This window comes from Muntiacus reevesi, chromosome 12 (assembly GCF_963930625.1).
Source record: "Muntiacus reevesi chromosome 12, mMunRee1.1, whole genome shotgun sequence".
Lineage (NCBI taxonomy): Eukaryota > Metazoa > Chordata > Mammalia > Artiodactyla > Cervidae > Muntiacus > Muntiacus reevesi.
This window is the reverse complement of record NC_089260.1, coordinates 20,858,605-20,882,749: the sequence shown is the minus strand read 5'-3', so window position 1 is coordinate 20,882,749 and position 24,145 is coordinate 20,858,605.

The following is a 24,145-nucleotide window of genomic DNA, read 5'->3' as shown; positions in this document are numbered from 1 at the left end:
CAGGAGTCCCTCAACAATCGCACCTACAGCATGGAATTTAATCACTTAAAATTAAAATATTAATTAATTTAAAATCAGGGAGTAGGGTAAAAGGACATACCAAAGGAACAGAGTCAGAACAACTTGATAGACCAGTTCTAATTAAGATTAATGTTTGTGAGTCTACAACAATGGCCGAAACATTCCTTTAAAGTCAAGTTTACACTTTACAGCTGGATGTATTTTTATGGAATTGCAGGCTCTTTCATGGATGGTAAGATCACCTTTCGTCACTGAAGCGGAATTGTACACCATACTTGCCAGTGTAGTACATAGCCTTAGTGATTTCCCATGACAGATGTTTCCATGGAAGAGGGACTTACTTGGACTAATAAATAGTTACGCTCATTATCCTTAATAATCAAACTCAAACAGAACCCCAATTAAGAGATTTTTCTCACCATTGTCACTTCAAGACATTAACTCAAGTTCAGAAACTATAACAGACATATGTTCAAGTTGAAACCTGAGCCGAGTACCCCCTAAAATGTATGACTGTCTACATCTACGCTGATGCCTGAAGGAGGTAAGGATTGTGAAAGCAAATGATTCAGTGTGTGAATGTCCCATCTGCCGGATACGTTAAGGTCTACTCCCTAGAGCTAATTAAAGGAAATCATAGGATGGAAAAGAAAACGATCAGGTGGTGCGCCTTCCTCAGATTTTAGGTAAGTTGCATGTTGTAAACTTCTTAAGGCTCCTGGGTAAGATAGAAACTTCACATTTCTTCTCAACTGAAAGCATTCTGGTTGGCTTACAAAGATTTCTTCCCAAATCCTTCAACTGATGATGTGAATCACGACAAGGTCTAAGATGGATCAATTGTTGGATTTAGAACTACATTTTTCTTTCTCCTTGCCCTCAAAGCAAACCAGCTGAAAGTGGGAATTTTTTTCTGTCAGAGTCTGGGTTCTTGCTTTCCCCTCCTCACTGCCTTTCTGCAGTAATCACCCTTTTCTCCATCCTGTCCACTGTCACTGAATATTCAGGCATTCAAGTGGCATTCGGTGAATTAACAACCGAATGATGAACAGCAGGATGAACAAGGAGTTTATTCTGCTCAGTTCTCCCTTCATTACACCAAATAAGCATATTGAACTTAGAACTATAATCACAGAATGTAGTCAGGGGCTTGTAAAGTTGCACTAGTTGCATTTTTACTTAACTCTTAAGCTTTCTCCTTTTTTGTTTTAATACATAAAAAGGGAGTATGCTTCTTCTCCAGTCAAGTCACCCCAACTAGATTAAATTCTTAGAGGAAAGCTTCCCCCACCTTCCTCACTTTTAAACCTTTAAAGGCTCCAAGCACAGTTCTCTATTAAGAACCAGTACTCAATTAGCACGTGTATAGAAGAAATGGTTTCCCGGGTAGCACTAGCAGTAAAGAACCCGCCTGCCAATGAAGGAGAGATAAAGAGAGGTGAGTTCAATCCCTGGGTGGGGAAGACCCCCTGGAGGAGGGCATGGCAACCCACCCCAGTATTCTTGCCTGGAGAATCCCATGGACAGAGGAGCCTGGCGGCTACAGTTCGTAGGGTTGCACAGTTGGGCACAACTGAAGCCACTTAGCATAACACAAAGAAGGAATGAGTGGGCAAAAAAAGGAATGAAAGTTTTTATCATTTCACCAATCGATAAAATAAATACTTAAAATCAGAGGAATGTCACTGACTCCTTCCTGTCCTTCCTAGTAAAACTCCATGAAATTTTATGAAATCTGTGCCTTATGTTCTCAAGCTATAAATCTCGTGGCACTCCACAACGTTACACAATACAGGAGAATGTCTATAATGGATATTTCTACATCTTCATTTTGACACACAAATTCACACGTGAACAGGGTCTAAGAAAACTCTCTAGTTCCCACCAGTGAACTTGGCTATGCAGTTGCACAAATACAGTTTGTAAACCTCAGATGTATTGGTTGCAGAAACAGATCTTCTTGACAGAGCTGAAAGTCAGGATGATGTTCGTGACTTGGGGGTGAGAGAGCTCTAGGAAACATGCCTGGTCCCTGTTAAGTTTCTTTGTAGAGATAATGATACATGTTGTACACCACGCCGAAATAGGGGGCCCACATTACTATATGGGGCTATTCTCTAAGGATCAATTCCCAGTGATGGCATAGAAACTATGCCATAGAATGAATGCCATAGAAACTATGCAAGCTGCAGCTGCTTTTCCCTTGTCCTACCGCTGCCCAGCACAATATACCTATCTGCATAAAATTTTGCTCAGGAGATCCACTTCTCTGAGTCCCAAACCACATGTATCCATTCATTTCTTCACCAAATATTTTTTAAGCATCTACTGTATTCTAAGGATTGTGCTAAGGATACTAAAGCAATTGAGACACGATCCCTACCCACGAGAGATTTAAAATTAGTGAAAGTACTGTTAAAACAGAAATATTACTGACAACAATGGCTCATTAAACTGCCATCAATACCATCTTGTTGTAGGTTGGGTTTTTTTAGTTTTTATGTCTCTGAAACCAACAATAACAAAGATAACAACCTGCCTGTTAGACACTAAAATAATTTTCTCTGGATCCTGTTTGCCTGCAGTTTGAGGTTTGTAACACCAGATGGCATAATTGAGTCTCAAACCAAGTCATGCAGTTCTGAAACATGAAAAGGAAAACAGCACGGCTGAACATATGTTCTTTTAAATATCATTTATCCACATAAGTTGAACAAAACAAAAGTGTATATCTTCATATGAGATAATTCAGTATTAAAATATCAGAATAAGAATTCAACAACCATACCATAGGCCCTTCGAGAGGACTTTTACTCTCCTGATCACACTATTCTATACTTTGATTCATTTGGGAACTCCCAGGTCTTTCCTAGTTAGGCGCCAGTCTTTCCCTCATCCCTCCCTTGGCTCTTTAGCCCTTGGTGCTGGTTATACAGTGCTGTTCTGCCTATGTCCCTGGCCTGCAATGCCGCTTCAGGTTCAGCTCAGTTCAGTTCGGTCGCTCAGTCGTGTCTGAATCTTTGCGACCCCATGGACTGCAGCACGCCAGGCTTCGCTGTCCATCACCACCTCCCAGAGTTTGCTCAAACTCACGTTCATCGAGTCACTCGCTGATGCCATCCAAACATCTTTTTTTTTTTTTCAGGTTACTATCCTATAAACCTAATTCATTTTTTAAACTCTGTTTCAAAGTAGAGCTTATTTTCTCCTTTCCTATTCTCAACACTTTCTGACTCTAAAGCATATGCACTCTGTTTTAAATTTATTTTATAATTGGAGGAAATTTGCTTTACAGTGTTGTGTTGGTTTCTGCCATACAACAGTGCAAATCAGTCCTAATTATACACAAAGCAACTCCCCTACTGAGCCTCCCTCCCCTCCCCTTACCCCACCCCTTTAGGTCATTATGAAGTGCCAGGCTGGACCCCCTGTGTTATTCAGCAACTTCTGGCCAGCTCTGTTACACACAGTAGTATACATACGTCAGTGTTCCTTTCCCCATTCATCCCACTCTCTCCTTTCCCTGCTGGGTCCACAAGTCTGTTCTCTATGACTGTGTCTCCATTCCTTCCCTACAAGTAGGTTCATCAATACCATTTTTCTAGATTCCATATATCTGCATCAATATACAAATTTGTTATTCTCTTTCGAACTTCATGTGAAAGTGAAAGTGTTCGCCGCCCAGTCGTGTCTGACTCTTTGCGACTCCATGGATCCACCGTGGGATTCTCCAGGCAAGAATACTGGGGTGGTTTGCCATTGCCTTCTCCATGGGATTGTCCTGGCCCAGGGATCAATCCCGGGTCTCCTGCATTGCTAGCAGATTCTTTACCGTCTGAGCCACCAGGAAGCTTACTTCATATAAACTCTAATCAGTGTTTCTCGACTGGGGACAGTTTTGGCCCCAGAGGACATTGGCAACCTCTGCAGACATTTCCGATGGCCCCATGTGCAGAGGGGAGGGAGGGATGGGAGTGCTGATGGCATGAAGAGAGGAGAGGCCAGAAATGCTGCAGAATATCCTAAACTGCCCAGGGCAGTTCCCACCACAAAGAGCTCACCAGCCCCCATTCTCAGAAGCTGAGACGCTGACTCTGCAGAGGCTCCCAGAGGCCCTATGATCACGGGCGTCCCATCAGCCCTGGGTGTGCCAAGAGAATGCACGCATCTTCCCTCTGCGGCAGAGACTTCCACGTAACAGTCCAAGTGAATTGTCATCTGTCAGAAACTTCGCTTTGAAAGATTACCATTAAAATGGGCTTCCCCTGCCTTTAAAAGTCAAAATATAGTCTAAACGTAACTGCACAAATACCATTTTTATGCAGATCAGAACCCGAGGTGTTTCACACTTTATTAAGAATTAGTTGATGACTAGTGGGGAACAAGATAGGGTGCCAACTGTGTGAAAAGAAGGCTGTGACTGCAGGAGGACGCTGTGCTTAGTGAAACACGTCGGAGGAAGACAAGTCCTGTAGGTTTTCACTTAAACGTGGAGTCTAATAAAACGAATGAATAAATATAACAAAGCAGAAACAGACTCACAGATACAGAGATCAAATCAGGGGTCATGTATGTGTGTGCGTGTAGTCGCTCAATCGTGTCTGACTCTTTGTGACCCCAGGGACTGTAGCCCACCAGGCTCCTCTGTCCATGAGGATTCTCCAAGAATACTGGAGTGGGTTGCCATACCCTCTTCCAGGGGATCTTCCCAACCCAGGGATCGAACCCAGGTCTCCTTATTGCAGTCAGATTCTTTACCATCTGAATCACCAGGGAAGTCCCGTGTTGTATACCTGAAATTAACATAATATTGTGAGTGAACTATACTTCAATTTTAAAAAGAAGCTTTTTTAAGAGGAAGCTTTTCACTGCAGAGGCAGGAAATAGCAGCATACACATATTTGCTTTATAGTTTTCCTTTGACAATGCTGAAGTTTATCTGAGCCCTGAGTTCCCAGGAAGCAGCTACAATTAAGAAACAGTGCAGGGGTCCACTGCTATCATGTTCCAAGAAAGAGTGAAGCACAGAGGATCACCCTACCCTGACAGAGACTCCTCATGACCCGGATAAGACTCACTTGCTCCCACCTTTCCTCAGGACACTTTGTTGTCAACAACAAGTTGTCACTTTCCATGGGCACTTGCCATCTATACCTCTACAAGGATTAAGTCACGTGCTGCTGCAGCTGCTGACCTTCAACACCCCCTGAAGGAGTTCAGGGTGGAGAGCAGAAATGAGGCGCTCGGTGCTCCAGGGAAACCAGCAGGACAGGTCTTCAGATAGTTTGATATCTCGGGAGCTGATTTTATGAGCCCAATTCTTGTATCTCCTCCAAAAAAGCACTAAAATCCTTCATGGTAACGACTGTTTAGTCGTGACTAGTTAAGTTTTCATGAGACTAGTAGAAACTTTTTGGGAAAAAGTGTGCTTGATTGCATATATGCCCCCTTCACCAAAAATCACATATATACTGACCATTCTCCCCTGCCTCTTTGGAGCAGTTTCACAGAGCCATCTGAGGTGTTGTCTCCTGGGCTACAGTCCTCATTTCACCCCAAATAAAACTTAACTTGCAACTCTCACATTGTGCATTTTTTTTAGGTTGACATTGTTTACTTGCTTTTCTCTGAAACTCCAGGCTTTCTTCCTTTTCTTTCAGATGGTCCTCACCAGTGAACGTTCTCTCCATTGTGGTAGCTTTAATAAAATCATCTCCACGGTGGTCTTTCACACCCTCCTGCCTGGTTCCCTGTTCCTCACTAAAAAGTGGCTGAACTTCAGGGCTGCTCAGAGGAAGACGATATCTCCAAACCTCCTCCAGGCTACGCAAACCCCACTGAGAGGAGAAACGAGCTGTGGGGTTTGTAGCGTCATCCCAATCAGCATTTCACGATGACGCTACAAAACGTTGCTCTGGCAGATACCAGTCACTAAGCCATTTGTCATGAGAGTCTTGTCCCTGTCCAGACGCTGGGCTTTCTCCTCTGTGAAAGGAAAATCAAAATGGAGTCAGTATTGCTAAGAGCTCTCACAAAAGGAACCAGATGGACATTAAGGAAGTGTGTCTTATGCACATCTCAGCCTGGATAGAATCTGAATTTTGACCACTTATTTTCTTAACACAGTCATCCAGAACGTCTGCCCACTGTTCTGGAAACTCAAGGTACTTATCGGACCCTTAACAAATTAGCGATTGCCTGTCCCTTTGGGACAACCATTTCCTTTCTTGTGTCAGAGCCAATCATTATTCCTGCCAGACAGCTTTAGCAACCTTGTGACATTTGCCTTTACAAGCCCCTGATTCTGTCTCTTCCCCAGAACACTAGATTTTACCCGGATGTGTGTCTCCTGAATTACACTTCCTAAGGCCCCAAGTAAAGAAAGCTCTCTGTTCTTTGCAGCCTCACTGCTGGTTACTGCTGGACACCCCCACACCGCCGCTGCTGCCCTGCTGAGTCGGGGGTAGAAGGTCACATGCGGGATAGGAACTTCATGGGAGAGTCCACGGCTGCGCTGTGCTTGGTCGCTCAGGCATATCCGACTCTTTGCCATCCCATGATCCACAGTCCGCCAGACTCCTGTGTCCATGGGATTCTCCGGGCAAGAATACTGGAGTGGGTTGCCATGACCTCCTCCAGGGGATCTTCCCAATCCAGGGATCAAACTCAGGTCTCCAGCATTGCAGACCAATTCTTTATCATCTGAGCCTCCAAAGAAGCCCCCAAATACTGCAGCGGATAGCCTATCCATTTTCCAGGGGAACTTCCTGATCCAAGAATCAAACCGGGGTCTCCTGCATTGCTGGCAGATTCTTTACCAGCTAAGCTACCTGGGGATAATTCATGGATGAGATGAAATGCATGGGAGGACCAACCCCCTCCAAGAACTGTGAGGGATACAGCAGGCTGGGTGGATAGCAGGGGAGGGGCCAGTTCTGGCACTTGCCATTTTCCCACTTTGTTACACACACCCCTAAAAGAGCCTCCCAGTTCTTTCCCCACCTAATTCCTGTGATCTTTGCCCTCTAACTCCCTTTCAAGTCTCTTTCTAATCTTTATCATTGCATAAACAGAAAGTCCTACCTGCCCTGAGGCTTTCTCTTTTGATTCTCAAGAATATAATTTGGATGTCAAAAGAACTGAAAGCTAACTCTTTTTCATTCTTACATTGAAATCCTAATTCACACCGTCCCCCAGCCCCAGAAATCCAATTCCCCCTAGTCTATCTTGGGTCAGAAAGTATGGACAGGAAAAAGAGACGATCACCAAGATTAATACTAAGTGAAACCATGATGCTAATTCTTTCAGAATTCAATTACTTGGGGCTTCCCAGGTAGCCCTAGTGGTAAAGAATCTGCCTGCCAGTGCAGGAGAAATAAGAGACATGGGTTCGATCCCTGGGTTGGGAAGATCCCCTAGAAGAGGGCATGGCAACCCACTCCAGTGTTCTTTGCTGGAGAAGCCCCATGGACAGAGGAGTCTGGTGGGTTACAGTCCATGGACTCGCAAAGAGTAGGACACAACTGAAGCAGCTTAGCATGCATGCACCCACGTCAACGACCTAATACTAAGCATTTACCCGATAAGCATTGGTAACTGGGTGGATATAAGGTACAAACAAGAAGGAAGAGGGAATGATGATTCCAAAGCTTTGAGCCAGAGTGACTGTGAGGATGAAAGGTAGTGACACTAGCAGAAATGGGCAAATCGGGAGGTGAGGTGGGTCTGGGAAAGATGACAGGACTTGTCAGCTTGGGGTGACAGGAAGACATCCAGGCAGAGATCTTTTGAGCTGTGGGATGCAGAGCTAGAGCTCCGGCAGCAGCTAGGGCTGCAACATTATCTATGCAGGCTTTTGTTCAGCATCATGCATCAGTAATAGTCACCCAGAGATAAATGGGGGCTTTCCCCACGGCTCAGTAGGTAAAGAATCCACCTGCAATGCAGGAGACACGGGAGATGCAGGTTCGATCCCTCGATCAGGAAGATCCCCTGGAGAAGGCAATGGCAGCCCACTCCAGTATTCTTGCCTGGAGAATCCCATGGGCAGAGGAACCTGGCGGGCTACAGAGATAAATAACAAAGAAGGAGTCAGAACTGTTAAAAATCAAAAATCACCCACATTTAGGAGGCAAGTGTTAAAAGGAAAACTCAGCAATGGTGACAGCGGAAACTAGAAGAAAATGAAAGAAGTGTATTTTCATAAAAATACAAGAAAAAAAAAATTATTGTCATGTTGGAGGAGACAGTCCCTGATGTCCAAACCCTGCAGAGAGGTTGAGAGAGGTGAGTTTGAGGAAAAGCAAATTGAACTCGGTCATCAGAATATCACCAGGGACCTCAGAGAAAGGTTGTCATGGGGGAGGGAGAGTGTTCATCAAGCCTCTGACCCTGCTCACCCTCACAAGCCTGGGGCGTCACCCACAGAGTTTGGGAAGCTTCTAAGTGCATCATTATTTACAGGATTCACCGTTAAACAACCGTCTTTTTTTACCTAGGAACAACTTTCTAAGGTTCATATCCCAATTTGAGTTAGAAGAGAAATCAACGATGAGGTAATGATGAAAAAAGCACTGGATTTGAATTCCAAGTGCTTAGGTCAGTTGACATTCTGGTTCTGCATCTACCAATTGTGAGAACTGAGCCAAGGCAGTCTCTTTTAGTCCTTTATTTCTTCATCCGAGGGATGAAAGGCGGGGTTATTGAAGGTTTGCTACTCGATAAGGTTGCTGTGTTTTGGTTTGGTTCTTATTACAGCACAATACCTCTGTGTAAGGTATTTAATATGTGGCTGTCATAGAAAATTGAGAAAAACGAGTCTAGAAACCTAAAAACTGAAGACTTTATTTCAAAATTCCACAACGAAATAACAAAATTCCCAGTCTTCTAAGCTTGGAATAAATTAAAGTAAATGTCTCTCATTAAGAGGTAAAAACGTACAGTTACAAAAATGAGTCACGGGGATGAAAGGCACAGTACAGGGAATACAGTCAATAGTAATGGAATATCTCTGTACAATAATAGATGGTAACTGGATTCATCACGGTGATCGTTTTGAAATGTTCTATGTTGTGCACCAGGGACGAACATAGTGTTGTAGGTCAATTATACTTCAACAAACAAACTCATAGAAAATGAAATCAGATTTGTGGTTATCAGAGGTGGAAGATGGGGTGGGGAGGATTGGATGAAGGTTGTCAAAAGGAATAAACTCCCAGTTATAAAATAATTAGTACTAGAGATGTCATGTACAACATGATAAATATAATTAACACTGCTCTGTTGGTAAAGAATCCGCCTGCCAATACAGGAGACTCAGGTTTGATTAGCTGGTTGGGAAGATCTCCTGGAGGAGGAAATGGTAACCCACTCCAGTATTCTTGCTTGGAGAGTGCCATGGACAGGGGGGGCTGGAGGGCTGCAGTTCATGGGGTCGCAAGGTCATATGACTTTTTGACTGAGAATGCATGCATGTTATTTATAAAAGTTGTTAAGAGAGTAAATCTTGAGCTCTCATCTCCAGAAAAAATTATTTTTTTCTATATCTTTAATTTTATATCTGTATGAGATCACAGATATTCACTAAATTTACTGTGATAATCATTTCATGATGCACCTAAGTCAAATCTTTGGGCTGTATACCTGAATCTTACACAGCAATTGAATCTCAATAAGACCGTAAGAAAAAACCAAACAAAATGAAGACATGCTGCCTTTCATACAGAGAGTGTGCAGACCCAAAAGAGAATTAGGTCCTTTAGGACAAAATCCACCTCTGACTGAATTATTTACTCCATGTTTTTTCCATTGAGGTCTCCAGCATCTAACTGGGTACATCTTTCATGGTACAAGGAAGCATGCCGGAGGGTGCCTAAATAAATTCGCCTTCATCAAGGCTGCCTGCAACATCAGTTATGTTCAGGTTTTCAGCAGCAGTACAGGGTATTTTTATTTAAAAAAAAAACAAAGGTAGTGAGGTACACTGTGATAATAGAGTGCGAGATGTACATGATGTTTGGGACAAAGCCCAGGACTTCAAAATAATTTCAAAATCATAGTAGGCCCTTTGAGGCCACGCAGGCCCAGATCAATGGACCTTTTGTTAAACTCTCATTGCTGTTATGTGTAATTCAGGGGGACAGTCTGAATAGCACTATTACTTGGTTCCTTATTCTCCTTTTCACTGAAGGCGCAATTGTAGAGCCCACTCTTCCTCTCCTCAGGACGGACGTTCAGCTTTGCCAGCTGCCTTCTGTTCTCACCGTTACTGGCCTGCTGCTGCGAAGTCACTTCAGTCGTGTCCGGCTCTGTGTGACCCATAGACGTCAGTCCCCCAGGCTCCCCCGTCCCTGGATTCTCCAGGCAGGCACACTGGAGTGGGGTGCCATTTCCTTCTCCAATGCGTGAAACTGACAAGTGAAGGTGAAGTCGCTCAGGCGTGTCCGACTCAGCGACCCCAGGGACCGCAGCCCACGAGCCTCCTCCGTCCATGGGATTCTCCAGGCAAGAGGACTGGAGTGGGGTGCCATTGCCTTCTCCATTAGTGGCCTATGTCACACCAATAGTTAAGTAGCTTGAAGATCTTACCTGACATGCTTGTTTGCATATTTGTCTTGTTCTCTTCTCCTTTGGCTTCCCGGGTGGCTCAGTGATAAAGAATTCCCCTGCAAAGCAGGAGACACGGGTTCCACCCCTGGGTTGGGAAGATCCCCTGGAGGAGGGCATGGCAACCCACTCCAGTATTCTTGCCTGGAGAATCCAACAGAGGAGCCTAGTGGGCTACCGCCCATAGTGCCTCAAAGAGTTGGACACAGCTCAGAGACTCAGCATGCACACACTTCTTCTATCAAATCTTATAAATCTCTTTTGAAACAGGGGCTGTGCCTAACTTCTCCGGGGTTCTTGGGCAATGTCCACACTAGTCTCTTGCATGCAATAGGCACGTAATCAATTACACCGAACCAAACCGAAGGCGGCAGAAGGCTGATTAATACCATTCATTTTAACAAGTAACTTTATGGAAACTTACTATTTATTAGTAAGCAGGAGATAGTGGCTGGGGAGAGATAAATTAGGAGCTTGGGAATAATGGATACACACTATTATATATAAAACAGCTAAAAAGGATCTATTGTACAGCACAGGGAATGATATTCAGTATCTTGCAATAACATATGATGGAAAAAGAATCTGTATTTGTATAACTGAATCACTTTGCTATATACCTGGAACTAACACTACATTGTAAGTTAATTATACTTCAATTTAAAAAGGGTTAAAAGAGAAAACTTCCTATTTAAAAGTACTATTTTAAAGGAAACTATCTCATCTTTATTCTCACAAGAAATTTTTAATAAAAGTCAAAACACAAGATACCAAGTTAAAACTAGAAATCATGTCTCCAGAATGCTTTCCAATGAGGCGATCAACCCAAAAATATTTACTGAGGACCCACTATGTGCTGGGTTTCCTTGGTGGAGTACTGGTAAAGAATCTGCCTGTAGGGACGGAGGTACAGGAGATGCGGGTTCAATCACTGAATCGGGAAGATCCTCTGGAGGTGGGCTTGGCACCCCACTCCAGTATTCTTGCCTGGAGAGTCCCAGGGACATAGGAGTTTGGCAGGGTGCAGTCCATGGAGTCGCAAAGAGCCGGACAGGACGGAAGCGACAGAGCCAGCACGCACAATGGGCATGGCCCTCTTCTGGGCTTTGGAAAATATGACAGATAGATGGATAGATAGATAGGGATACAGAGATATAAATACATCTCCCCACAGAGGAAGCACAGCCATTTAATATAATTAAGTAATCATCAATTTCCAAATCGCTGGAAGAAGTTCAGGCAGCCACAGAAGCAATGCATAAGCAGGCTCTTATTAGGATTAGTGAAATCCAGCTTCCCACCTGCTCTCTACAAAAGTTCCTTTTAGATGTCTCTCTGCTATTGCCATGGATCCATATTATTAATGTTTCTGGAGAAGAAAATGTGCCTAGGAAAATGTCAGAGCTGAAGAGGAGCCAAATAATGGGAACAAATATTCGGTCAAAGATCTATTTAACAACTTAGCCTGTCTCACTGGGGGAGGACAAGGTTCAAATACAGCCTCATCAACATGAGAATATGTTTCTTCTTTATTATCTTGGCTGCTATGGACTTGAATTTTGATGGGGCAATTTTCAGCATTTAAACACTTGATTGCTACTAATAACCAAAGTAATAGCACAATAGTGTTTAGGTTTAATTTATGGACATTTAACATAACTTCAAGTATGGATTTCTCCAAAGGCAGCTGCTGTTTTATTGGAGCTAACTTACAAGGACATCCAATCCTTTCGGAATAATCACAAACAATGCAAATGATCCCACACACTTATCTCGACCTTACAGATTCCCAGTAATGCAGAGCTTGATGACCACCCATTACTAATACCAGTTTGACGGGTGCTTTCCCCCTGCAGTCTTGTTTTCGTAAGACTTCAGTAGTGAGGACAAGCTAAATTTGTTTTTCTTTACCCACCCCTGGCTTTTTAATGGAGGCTTCATTGCCTCACCGACTGTCTGCCGGTGGACAAGCGAACTTCTCCTGGAGTCCACCAGGGGCCGCTGTTCTGCAAGCAGTGACAGCGGCGGAGACCCTGCCTTCCATCGCCAAACAGGACGAGATTGCTGGTGGATGCAACAAAAATACTCAAAATACGCTTTTCAACCTTGAAAACACTATGCTAAGTGAAAGAAGACAGACACAAAGGTCACATGTCCTATGGTTCCGTTTCTGTGAAAGATCTAGAGAAAGCAAATCGGTAAGAGACAGAAAGCAGATTCGGGTTTTAGGGACTGGAGGAGTTGGGATGAGAAAGCCTATGACTGCTTGTTAATAGCTTCAGGGATTCCTTTTGAGGTGGCGAGGTGATGGTTGCTCCACACGGTGACTATGTTTAATTCCACTGAATTGCAAAATTTTAAATTAAGATGGTCTGTTTTGTCTAGTGTACACCGTGAGAATTTAAAAATTATTTTCCAGTGTTTCTCTGGAGTTCATACCTGTCCTACTTTCATATAGGGGGCTTCCCCAGTGGCTCAGATGGTAAAGAATCTGCCTGCAATGCAGGAAACCCGAGTTCAATCCCTGGGTCAGGGAGATCCCCTGGAGTTGGGTATGACAACCCACCCCAGTATTCTTGCCTGGAGAATCCCGCGGACAGAGGTGCCTGGCGAACTACAGTCCATGGTGATGCAGAGAGTCAGACAAGACTGAGTGGCTAACACTTACTTCATATAAATCTCCTATTTAGAGATCATAAATGGATCCCACGAGAAACGACGTCGGGTCTGTGTTTGTTAAACTTGCTTCCTTCTGGAGGAAGCGCCGAACCTGAGTCCCACGTCCTGACACCTCTCATCCCCACCTCACACCATCTCACATCCTTTTGCCCACCTCTGACTCTGGCCCTGGCTGCGTGGTCAGTGGTCAACATCCCGCCTCAGCTGCACCAGGAACTTGTCCACTCCGCCGAGCAGCCCTGCGGGATCCTGCCCAACACAGGCACCCCCAAAGTGCCAGGACTGGTGGGCAACGCCACCTGCCCGTGTCCTTCACCAGACAATCCTGAGGGGCCTTCTGATGGCTCCTCCAGAGGCATCAGTGAAATCAAGCAGAGCGCCAGTTTCTCACAGCCGAGACCCACTCAGGACCACAGCTCGAGATGGTGCCTCCTCCTTCCCCCTTCACTGTCTGCAGTCCCCACCTCTTTTCGCTGGAGTCCTCCCCCGTGAATAAGTGCAGAAACACAAGCCAGTTGCCTCAGGGTCTGCTTTCCAAAGGGAAGACCAGGACTTCAGAGAGTCTGCTGTTGACAGAAAACAGATGGAAGAAGGAGATCACTGAGGTTTTCAGCTTCTAATGCAGCTCCTCACCTTGGCATTGGATGCTAGAGTCATCATCCACCATTTCTGCCACATAACCTACCATTCAACACACACACACACATACACACATTCCCATCCTTATTTCTCTCTCTCATTAAAAAAAAAAAAATTATTGAAGTGTAGTTAATTTACAGTGTTGTGTTGGTTTCAGGCATACAGCAAAGTGATTCGGTAATACACACACACACATACACACACACACACACGTGTGTGTATATAAGCATAAATACTGTAGAAGGGCATGGCAACGCACTCCAGTATTCCTGCCTAGAGAATCTCATGGACAGAGGAGCCTGGTGGGCTACAGTCCACAGGGTCGCAAAGAATTGGACACCACTGAAGCATACATGCACACACACATATATATTCTTTTTTCAGATACTTTTCCATTATTGATTATTATAAGATACAAACTATAGTTCCTTGGGCTATACAGAAGGTCTGAGTTATCTATTAATATTCTTTATATAGTAGTGTGTATATGTTAATCCTGCTCTCCTAATTTATCCCACACCCCACCCAACTGCTAACCTTTTTGGTAACCATAAGTGTAAGTATGTGTTAGATTAATCTCTCTCTTCCTCATATTACTGATCTGTATGTCAGGAGTTTTGTTGCAGGATCCTTTTTCTAATGGACATGATACTATACAGATCAAAATGGAGAAATCCTAGTGGAAGAAGAAGATGGACCTTCTGAGGTTTCCACAAGCCCACCTCCCTCAACAAGCCTGTGATGCACCTTCAAGGGACCCCTAGACTAGATCATGTCTGCACGTGTAGGCAGGGCTGACATTCCTACCTACTTCCTTCGTGCTCAGAGGGCAGTTCCACCAAGGAATTTATGTGACCCTGAAGGGCCCAAACGTCTGAGATGAATGGAACTTGGGTATAGACATCACCTTCCTCTTCATTGTGTCATCCTGGAGAACAGCGGGGAAATATGTGATGAGAGTTAGAAGAAACTCAAGAAATGATAAGTCTGTGTAACATCAATCAAAGTATTACTTGAAACTTACCAAAGAACAAAATTGAAGACAAGTGTGAAGGAGACAGAGGGATGTTTTTGCTTTTCCATCTTGAGATGCCACACTGTGGGTGGTGGGATCTGTGTGCAGATGGACCTGCTGAGTCTAGTGTGGGCTGGATCGCTAGGACTCTGGCTGGCTGCACAAAATGACAAATCCAACATCCAGTGGTTTATTGTGTTTATCGAGATGGTGCCTCCTCCTTCCCCCTTCACTGTCTGCAGTCCCCACCTCTTTTCGCTGGAGTCCTCCCCCGTGAATAAGTGCAGAAACACAAGCCAGTTGCCTCAGGGTCTGCTTTCCAAAGGGAAGACCAGGACTTCAGAGAGTCTGCTGTTGACAGAAAACAGATGGAAGAAGGAGATCACTGACGTTTTCAGCTTCTAATGCAGCTCCTCACCTTGGCACAAGTCAGGAGGTAACAGAGTAGGGCTGGTATGTTGGCTCCATTATGCTCTTAGGAAGGATTTTTACTCAGCCACCCTTGACATATGACCTATGTCCTCCCTTCCATCATTTTATGCCACAATTCTGGCATCATGTCTGGATTCAGTGTAAAAATAAACAAGGCAATTTTTGGTCTCTTTTTTTTTTAACCAAGAGGCCAAAGGCTTTTGCAGGAGCCCCTGGAATACTTCTGTTCAGTGTCTTCTTCAGAATGCATAACACATTCCTTTTAAAACTCTCACTCAGGACATCTCTTCATTTACAAATCCAAGCAGCTGTCTTTTATTGAGCAACTACTGTGATCCAGAAATTCTGATAAACGCTTTGCATGTGTGACCTCATATCTTCCTCATCTTCTCCTCCAACAATTATTTAGTAAATGCCTACTATGTAAAAACAATGAGACTTAAACTAACTGCCAAGAAACACAGTCAACTGTGACCCAGAAATTTTACATTTCTAAAAATGTTCACTCCTAAGAGCTAAACCATAAATGAATGACAGGGCCTTCTCAAAAGTTTTCTATCCTGAGATAAACCACAAAAGAAGGGGAAAAGCCAGGAACATTCTGTTAGGGAGGAGGTGTTGTTTTTCAAATTTATTTTAATCAAAGACAGAACTTTCTGTTTTCAAAAACTGACCAAAAATGTATTTAATCAAAATTGCTGACAATGATGTAATAATTTTCACCTACACGTATCACTTTCTATCTTTATTCTGAGAGCCAACTAATTGGAAAGCTCGGCTATTTTGCATATACTTTACATCTGCAAAGAAAAAAAATAGACTGCAACATAGTCCAAGTGGTTTTCCTTTAAAGTACGTGCCAGGAATTGAACAAAGCAGCCAAGGATTCTGCCCCTAAGAAGCCTATATTTGGTTGAGTACCCAGAGTCTGGTTACATTTGCATACAGTTTCATGTAAAAATTACAGTGTTATTGTTATTCTATATTCACACCTCATCTATGTCACTACTACTGTTTATTAAAACATCCTAAGTAATAATGTTAATTGATTGGACGAGTTGATTCCCAAAGCACTTACAAATGCATCCAGACATCCATCTACACATTTACCATTAAGGTAAGCATCATTTTGTTACTCAGTTGCTCAGTCATGTCAGATTCTTTGGGACCCCATGGACTGTAGCCAGGAAGACCCCTCTGTCCATGGGATTTCCCAGGCAAGAATACTGGAGTAGATTGCCATTTCCTCCTCCAGGGGAAACTTCCTGACCCAGGGATTGAACCCTCATTTCCTGCATTGGCAGATGGATTTTTTATCATTGAGCCACCAGGAAAGCCCAAGTACCATAAATCTAATTTTACAAATGAAGAAACTGAGGCTCAGAGAAGCTTAGGGATGTCTTAGGATCAGACAGCCGGTAATCGGGGGAGTGGAGACTGTACCTGGATCTCCCAGCTCCTTGTCCAGAGCTCCCTGCCCTCTCTCTTCCAAGGACACAACCTGGGAGCTCCAGGCTGCCCCGGTTTTAGAAATCCTGTCCCCTTGTCCCCACTGATACACTCACACTTGACTCATCAGGTAACCCAATTTTCAGCTCAGATTAAGTGGTCACAGGCTTGATCGTGCACCCAGCAATGCTGACCACTGAGTCCCCAGGCAATGCTCCCTCATGACAAACAGAAGTGGCAGCAAGCTTTCCAAATCAAGCCACTCTCGTCAGAACTGGAAGAGAAAAAAGGAAAAGGCAGCAATATTCCGGAGGCCATTTGCTCTGCTGGTTGATTTAGTCTGTTTATATTCCACTGACAGAGCTTTTAAAGCTCTACTTGATGAACCAGGGTCACGGGTCCAAAGGCAGAAAATATCTGCTTGTTCCTCTTGGTCTCACCATTTTTTCCTGCTGGCCTCATTGAGCAGTGTTTTCTTCTTTGGGAGGTTTTTTCAACATCAGCACAGTGGCCAGATCATTCTTTGTTCCTGGGACCTGTCCTGTGCCCGGGAGAATGTCTCCTAGCATCCCTGACCTTCACCTACTAGATTCCAGCAGTTCCCTTCCAGCTGTGATGTCCAAAAATGCTGTAGACGGAACCAAATTCCTCTGGGGAGCAAAATCAGTCCCAGTTTGAAATACTGGTCTACCTACAACTAGGAGAGAAGATAGGAAAGCACAGCTAGGCTGGTTTATCTTAGCAAAGACCAAGGGTGAACCAGAGCAGGACCCTATGGTCCTTGCCCACCCCACCTCGCATGTCCTCTGCCTGCCTTTCATCTGTAGAAAGCTTTAGTCAAAGAATAAGTTTAATCAGAGAAGTGAGAAATGCTGAAACAAAGAAAAACAAAGGAGACTAAATAATAATAATGTAGTTATTAAGCATACATAGTCAAGGTCTTTCTCAAGGGCTGTAGATAATATTCTGAGCCATATCCTGTGAGCTGTCTTATAGATATCAGAACATCAGGTGGATAAGTTAACTACATGATAACTGGACTATACCCAGGACATGAGCTGTCGCAATTCCGAGAATTAACTGCAAAGAAATGGGAACAAATGGACCCTGGAACTGAAGACCAACTGTACCTAAAACAATCAAGCTGAGGCTGGTCAGACCATTGATGATCAGTTTGAAGATGACTGTTAGAGATGACTGTGAGGTTTCTGCATGTAACCCTGCCCTCTCAACTCTGTCTATAAAAGCTCTCACCCACTGCTTGTCGGGGTGGGGGCAGTCAACCTTTGGACAGATGTCTGCCATCCTACCTCTGCAGTTGCCAGCATCTAAAATAAAGCACACTTTCCTTTCCACCAACTTGGCTTGTTTATTGACTCTTATTAGCCAGATTCCCACCCCCCCCCCCATACACCTTTTAATAACAAGGGCAAAGTGGCTCTTCCCCATCTACTTAGTTTGACAAGGCTACAGCGAAAGAAGTAAGATTTAAGCATCTACTGTACACCAGGTGCTCTTCTAATGCTTTACTTAAATATCTCTCATTTTTACCACATTCCTGTCAAGAGCATATTTCCAGCTCCCTATTCAAAAGTGAGAAGAAAAAGAAAGGCTACGTATAGAGTTCAAGTATCTTGCCCTAAACTAGCTGAAAAGCCACAGATTCATTTCAAATTTGGGTTCTCTACCTCTAAATCCCATACACCTTCAAATATACCCTCTGACTTTAATCAGCTGGTCCATCTCTGCTGCGTATCACCTCATTACTCCTTAAACCTGAGCATCTAACCCAAAGCCACCACTGCGTGCTCAGTTGCTCGGTCAAGCCTGACTCTTTGCGACCCTAGGGACGGTAGCCTGCCAGGCTCCTCTGTGCATGGGATTTTCCCAGCAAGAATATTGTACTGGCTGCCATTTCCTTCTCCACATATCTTCCAATCCAGGGATTGTGTTCTGCCTGTAGTCCGAGTCCCAGGTCGGGAAAGAAGACTCCTCGAAACAATGCAACTCGCAATAGGGGAATTTATTACTGACTCGAGCCAGGGCTTCCCGCCCTCACCAGGTGTGTGAGGACGAAAGGCCCCGAGCCCCAGTTCTCTAGGGTATTTATTAGGTCAAAAAAAGCAGCAGGTAGTTGGTGCAATCGGATTGGTTACACAGTGGGTAGTTGGCGAAAGCAGATTGGTTACACAGTGGGTAGTTGGTGCAAGTGGATTGGTTACACAGTTGCAAGGTAATTTTTGTTGGCCCAACCTGGGGCTTTCAGCTTTCCCCTGATAGGTTCCCTTTTTTCTGGCTAGGCATATGTTGATTGGCTGGCTCCAGGAGGCCTGATAATTATGTTACCCCGGGAAACCAGGTCCACTCCTAATCTAGGCTGCCTGCCATGGCGTTAGCCGTGACAGCCTCACAATTGAACCCCCATTTCCTGTGTCTCCTGGATTGCCACTGCATTGCCATGGCTCTTTACCACTGAGCCGTGCGGGAAGCCCAAGGAAATTGGTGCTGGGGTGCACATGCTCTTTGTACAACCCAACTTAAGAGAAGCTTATAAACCTCAAGCTCTGAGCTTCCCACATCCCTTATATTTGGACACCCCAACCTGCGCATGTGATGAGAAAAGCAGCCAAAAACAAGAGTGTTTGATAGAGGTTCTGACTCTGAGGTCAGACTGGCCCTGAAGTAAGCCCTATCTCTTCCACCTTCCAGGTATGTGAACTTGACCAAGTTCTCTCCCTCTTTGTCTTAGTCCCCTCATACTTTCCATAAGTGATTGAGTTGATTAAATCAAGCAATTCAAATAAATCACCTCACGTGATGTCTGGTATATAGGAAGAGTTGAAAAGTTGTTAGCTCTTATAATTAAATTTAATTAATATTCCATTTCTCCTGAGTCAGTTTTATCATCAGTGCTCCATAACGCTGCTTAAAAATCCTGTACTCTATTCACAGGCTGCTCCTGTTCACACTCTCTATCACAGAAGTTCAATATTTCTGTTAGGGGAACCACACACCTAAGGAACGCAGAATTAACAAAACACCAACAACCAGAAGAATTCAGGAAAGATCAAAAGGAGGCACAAGTCCATATGTCCTAACAACTTTCCAGAATTCTCCTCGCTGGAGCCCATCTTGCCTGAGTGATGCCTACACCAACAGGAAGGACCCTGAGTCAGAATGGTTGGCCAGACACAACCTGGAAAGTAATCCCATCACCGTAAAGTCTGAGACGGCAAGTCTCACGGCAGAGCAGTTCTGGGTTCTTTGCCTTGCCGCTCTCCACCCTTTCCAATAAAGTCTTTTACTTTGTCAGTACATATGGGCATTTGTGTGTCCTCAGACAATTCACCTCCAGCTGTTAGACAAGAGCCCACTCCCAGGCGCCAGAAGGGGTCCCCCTTCCTACAACATTGCCACAGATCTCTTCAAATCTCTAACTCCTCACTTACTATCCTTTTACTTAAGCCAGACTGTGCCATTTGCTTCACAATGTAGATGAAGGCCATGTGAAGTATTTTCTCATCCGCCCCATCCACTCAAAACACATTTGCAAACCCCTTAGCAACAGATATCAATATCTGTATATTTCCACATTACTGCCCTTAATTCTTTCTTAGAGGCAAAATGACTCTCCTCTCTGAAATCAAACCCACTCTCTTATGCCACCTTCTAGAACCTCTTCCCATCAGTGAGCCCCTTCCTCGCCCCTCAAATCTTTCCTTTCATTCTCTCTGCTAGGTTTCTCCCCTTCACCAAGCAAATGCAGAAGCTAAGAGACTAGCCTTCAGGCTAGATTTGCAGAGCAATTGTAATTTTTTACCTGTACTGTATGTTTATTTGGGATGTTTTCTGAGGATATTCAGACTGAGGAAGAGATAAATCACGCCCTGAGGTCACTCTCTGTATAAATAAACTTCAATCTTCTTGAAAGAGAAATGTGCATTTACTGTCTTAGCTTCTCTCTCTCTCCCATTCACCACTCAATACAGCAGAAAACATTTAGCGTAAGTGTCCCAGTCACAGTTATCCCCTCAGTGATCCTGTTTGACCTGCCCTGCTTTTTTTGGAGAGGAATTTCTCCCTATCTCAACCCTTCTTCTCTCCAAGGTGGGAGCCACCATCTTCTTACAGGAACACATCTACTTAGTCCCAGGGTTTATTATGCCGTCCTATGGCCTATGGCCATATAAACAAGGCCAATTGATCCTATGGCCAGTGAACAAGGCCCTGACTGCAGTGACTGGTTCAATTGACAGTCAGTCACATGGCCCAAATAAGACCAACCAAAAGGCTTCCTTAAAATTTTCAAACTGAAGCTGCAAGAGCAAATGTTTTGTTTTTTCCTTGAAGAGTTGAACATGACTGAGCATGCACACACATAAGAAGTAGGAAGCTGAAGTTGCCAGCAGCCTAGTCCTCAAAGAGAAGTTTGCTAAGAGAATAAAACTGGCACACACAGAAAAACTGAGCTGAGAGACCAAAGTTGGATCCATCTGAGTTCTCGTGCACTCTTTCTTAGGCTGCTGCATTCCTGCCCTACCCATGTTTTACATTAGCCGGTAACTCTAAACCAATTTTTTATATCCTTTGTGAACTTAAAAAAAAAAATTGTTGTTTTTCAGGCATTAAGTAGCGTCTGACTTTTTGCAACCCCATGGACTGCAGTAAGTCAGGCTTCCTCCACTACCTTCCAGAGGTGGCTCGAATTCATGTCCATTGAATAGCTGATGTTATCCAAGCATCTCATCCTCTGTTGTCCCCGTCTCCTTTTTGCCTTCAATCTTTCCCAGCATCAGGGCCTTTTCCATTGAGTTGGCTCTTCACACCAGGTGGCCAAACTATTGGAGCTTCAGCATCAGTCCTTCCAAAGAGTATTCAGGGTTGATTTCCTTTAAGATTGACTGACTTGATCTCCTTGCAGTCCAAGGAACTCTCAAGCATCTTCTCCAGCACCACAGTTCGAAAGCATCAATTCTTTATTGCTCAGTCTTCTTTATGGTCCAGCTCTCACATCCATACCTGGCTATGGGAGAAGCCATAGCTTTGATTAGACAAATCTTTGTCAGCAAAGTGCTGTCTCTGCTTTTTAATATGCTGTCTAGGTTTTTCATAGCTTTTCTTCCAAGGAGCAGGTGTCTTTTAATTTCATGGCTGCAGTTACCATCTCAGTGATTTTGGAGCCCAAGAAAAGACAATCTGTCACTGCTTCCACTTTTTCCCTCTATGTTTGCCATCAAGTGATGGGACTGGATGTGATGATTTTAGTTTTTTGAATGTTCAGTTTCAAGCCAGCTTTCTCACTGAAAAAAAAAATACAATGGGAAAGTTGAAAATTATGCTTTATTCTATGGGTTTGTTGAGGACTTAAGCCCAGGGGACAGCCTCTCAGAAAGCTCTGAGGGATTGCCCCAAAGAAGTAAGGTAGGGGCCAGGATATATAGTGGGGTTTGCACACACACACACACACACAAAATAAAAACAAAAACCAGATAGTCATAACATTAAAAGATTGCTGTTAAAAAACAAGACATCTCAAATTAATAAATTTGTATGCTTTTCTGTGTGTGGTAAGATGCAAGAATCTGGGATAATTGAAATTATCTTTGATACACACTTTAGCTATCTAGAGTCAGTATCCTGCTTTTCTGCACCCTGAATCCCCTCAAGGTACACAGCCAGTAGGCTATAATGGCTGATGGCCTGATGGCTGCAACATCTTTCATTTACTGATGTGGCAGGTGGCATTCCTCGTCCACACGTAAAACTAGTTTGGGTGAGTTTCTGCCACTTCTAAACGGGAGATTCCAGCTTCTCCTCTGGTTACTGCTCTCCGTCTCCTTCTCTTTGTCCTTTTACTTCTTGACATAGAAATCAACACTTGCTATTCTCTAATCTTTCACCTTCCATTCAGGGCCAAACTGATTACAATATGACTCCCATCCCTATATCTCTATTCAAGTGGGACTAGCCAAAATGATTAAAGACCTGCTAATTGAGAAATCCAATGGCCTATTGGAGGATTTTGTCCAATTTGATCTCAGCACAGAGTTAACTGTGGGAAAGATTGAGGACAAGAGGGGAAGAGGGTGGCAGAGGATGAGGTGGTTAGATAGCATCACTGACTCAGTGCAGCTGAGTTTGAGCAAACTCCGGGAGATAGTGAAGGACAGGGAAGCCTGGAGGGCTGCAGTCAGTAGGAATGCAAAGAGTTGGACACAGCTGAGTGACTGAACAACAGCAACAGAGTTGACACTATGTATCAACAAGTTTCTTCTAATCTTCCTTTCCAACATGTCTAGATCTCAATGCTGGCTGTCCCTGCTTCTCAAGGTTTTTCACAAGTCCCACTCTGCCCACTTTTTAAGGTCTGGTGCCTCTTGGAAGTCCATCATTAGTTCTCTCCTCACTTAATACATTCTCCCTGAAACATCTCATCTCCACTTCAACTTCTCTAAGATTTTTGTATATAATCTCAGCTTTGTTCTGAGTGAATATTTCTACCTGCATGTTCCAAAGACAGCCAACAATAATCTCATCTACCAGTTCATGACACTGCAGTTCAACTCGTCCACTTAATAAATGTTTATTGACTGTCTACTAAGAGCTAAACACTCTTCTTGGTACTGAGGGTATTTCCTTGAACAAGGTTCTTACTCCAGTGAACCCTGTTTTCTGGCTACAGACTTCATTTCCTTCTTCTTTCTCTCTTTCCAATCTACTTGGTCTCCATTCTATACATTTTAATTTCAGAACCTATTCTAAATTCTGTCCTTCCTCCTATCACTACTGCTATTTCATTCTCTCACTTTTCAATAGCCTCTTGTTCGCCTTTGAATATCTTGATCTTACAATTTATTTTCCACACCGATGCCAAAGTTTTCCTCATAAACAGAAAAATTGTTTATTTTCACTCCTTTGCTTCAAAATCCCTGTGGGCTCACTAGTACTGGATGATAAAGTTCAAATTCCCTAATTAGGTACATACAGTTTTACACAATCTGGTCAGAATCTAACTCTTCAAATTCATCACTGCTGCCCATCCTGCACCCACTCTGCTCCCCCCCCCAGTCCCACCCAAGAGCCACCAAGCCTCCCATGCTTCTCTAAACAGCATGCACATTGGCCCCATCACAAATATCAGACCCCATCATTTGAAAATGCACCTCTCCTCCCCTTCTACTCCTTCCCTTCTTTCCACCTATTGATTTCCAGCTCTTCACTCCCAGCACTATAAAATCCCATCCCTCTGATCCAGCCCATCAAGCCATTGCTATTTACCTCATCCCTTGCTTCTCAAGGGCTTCC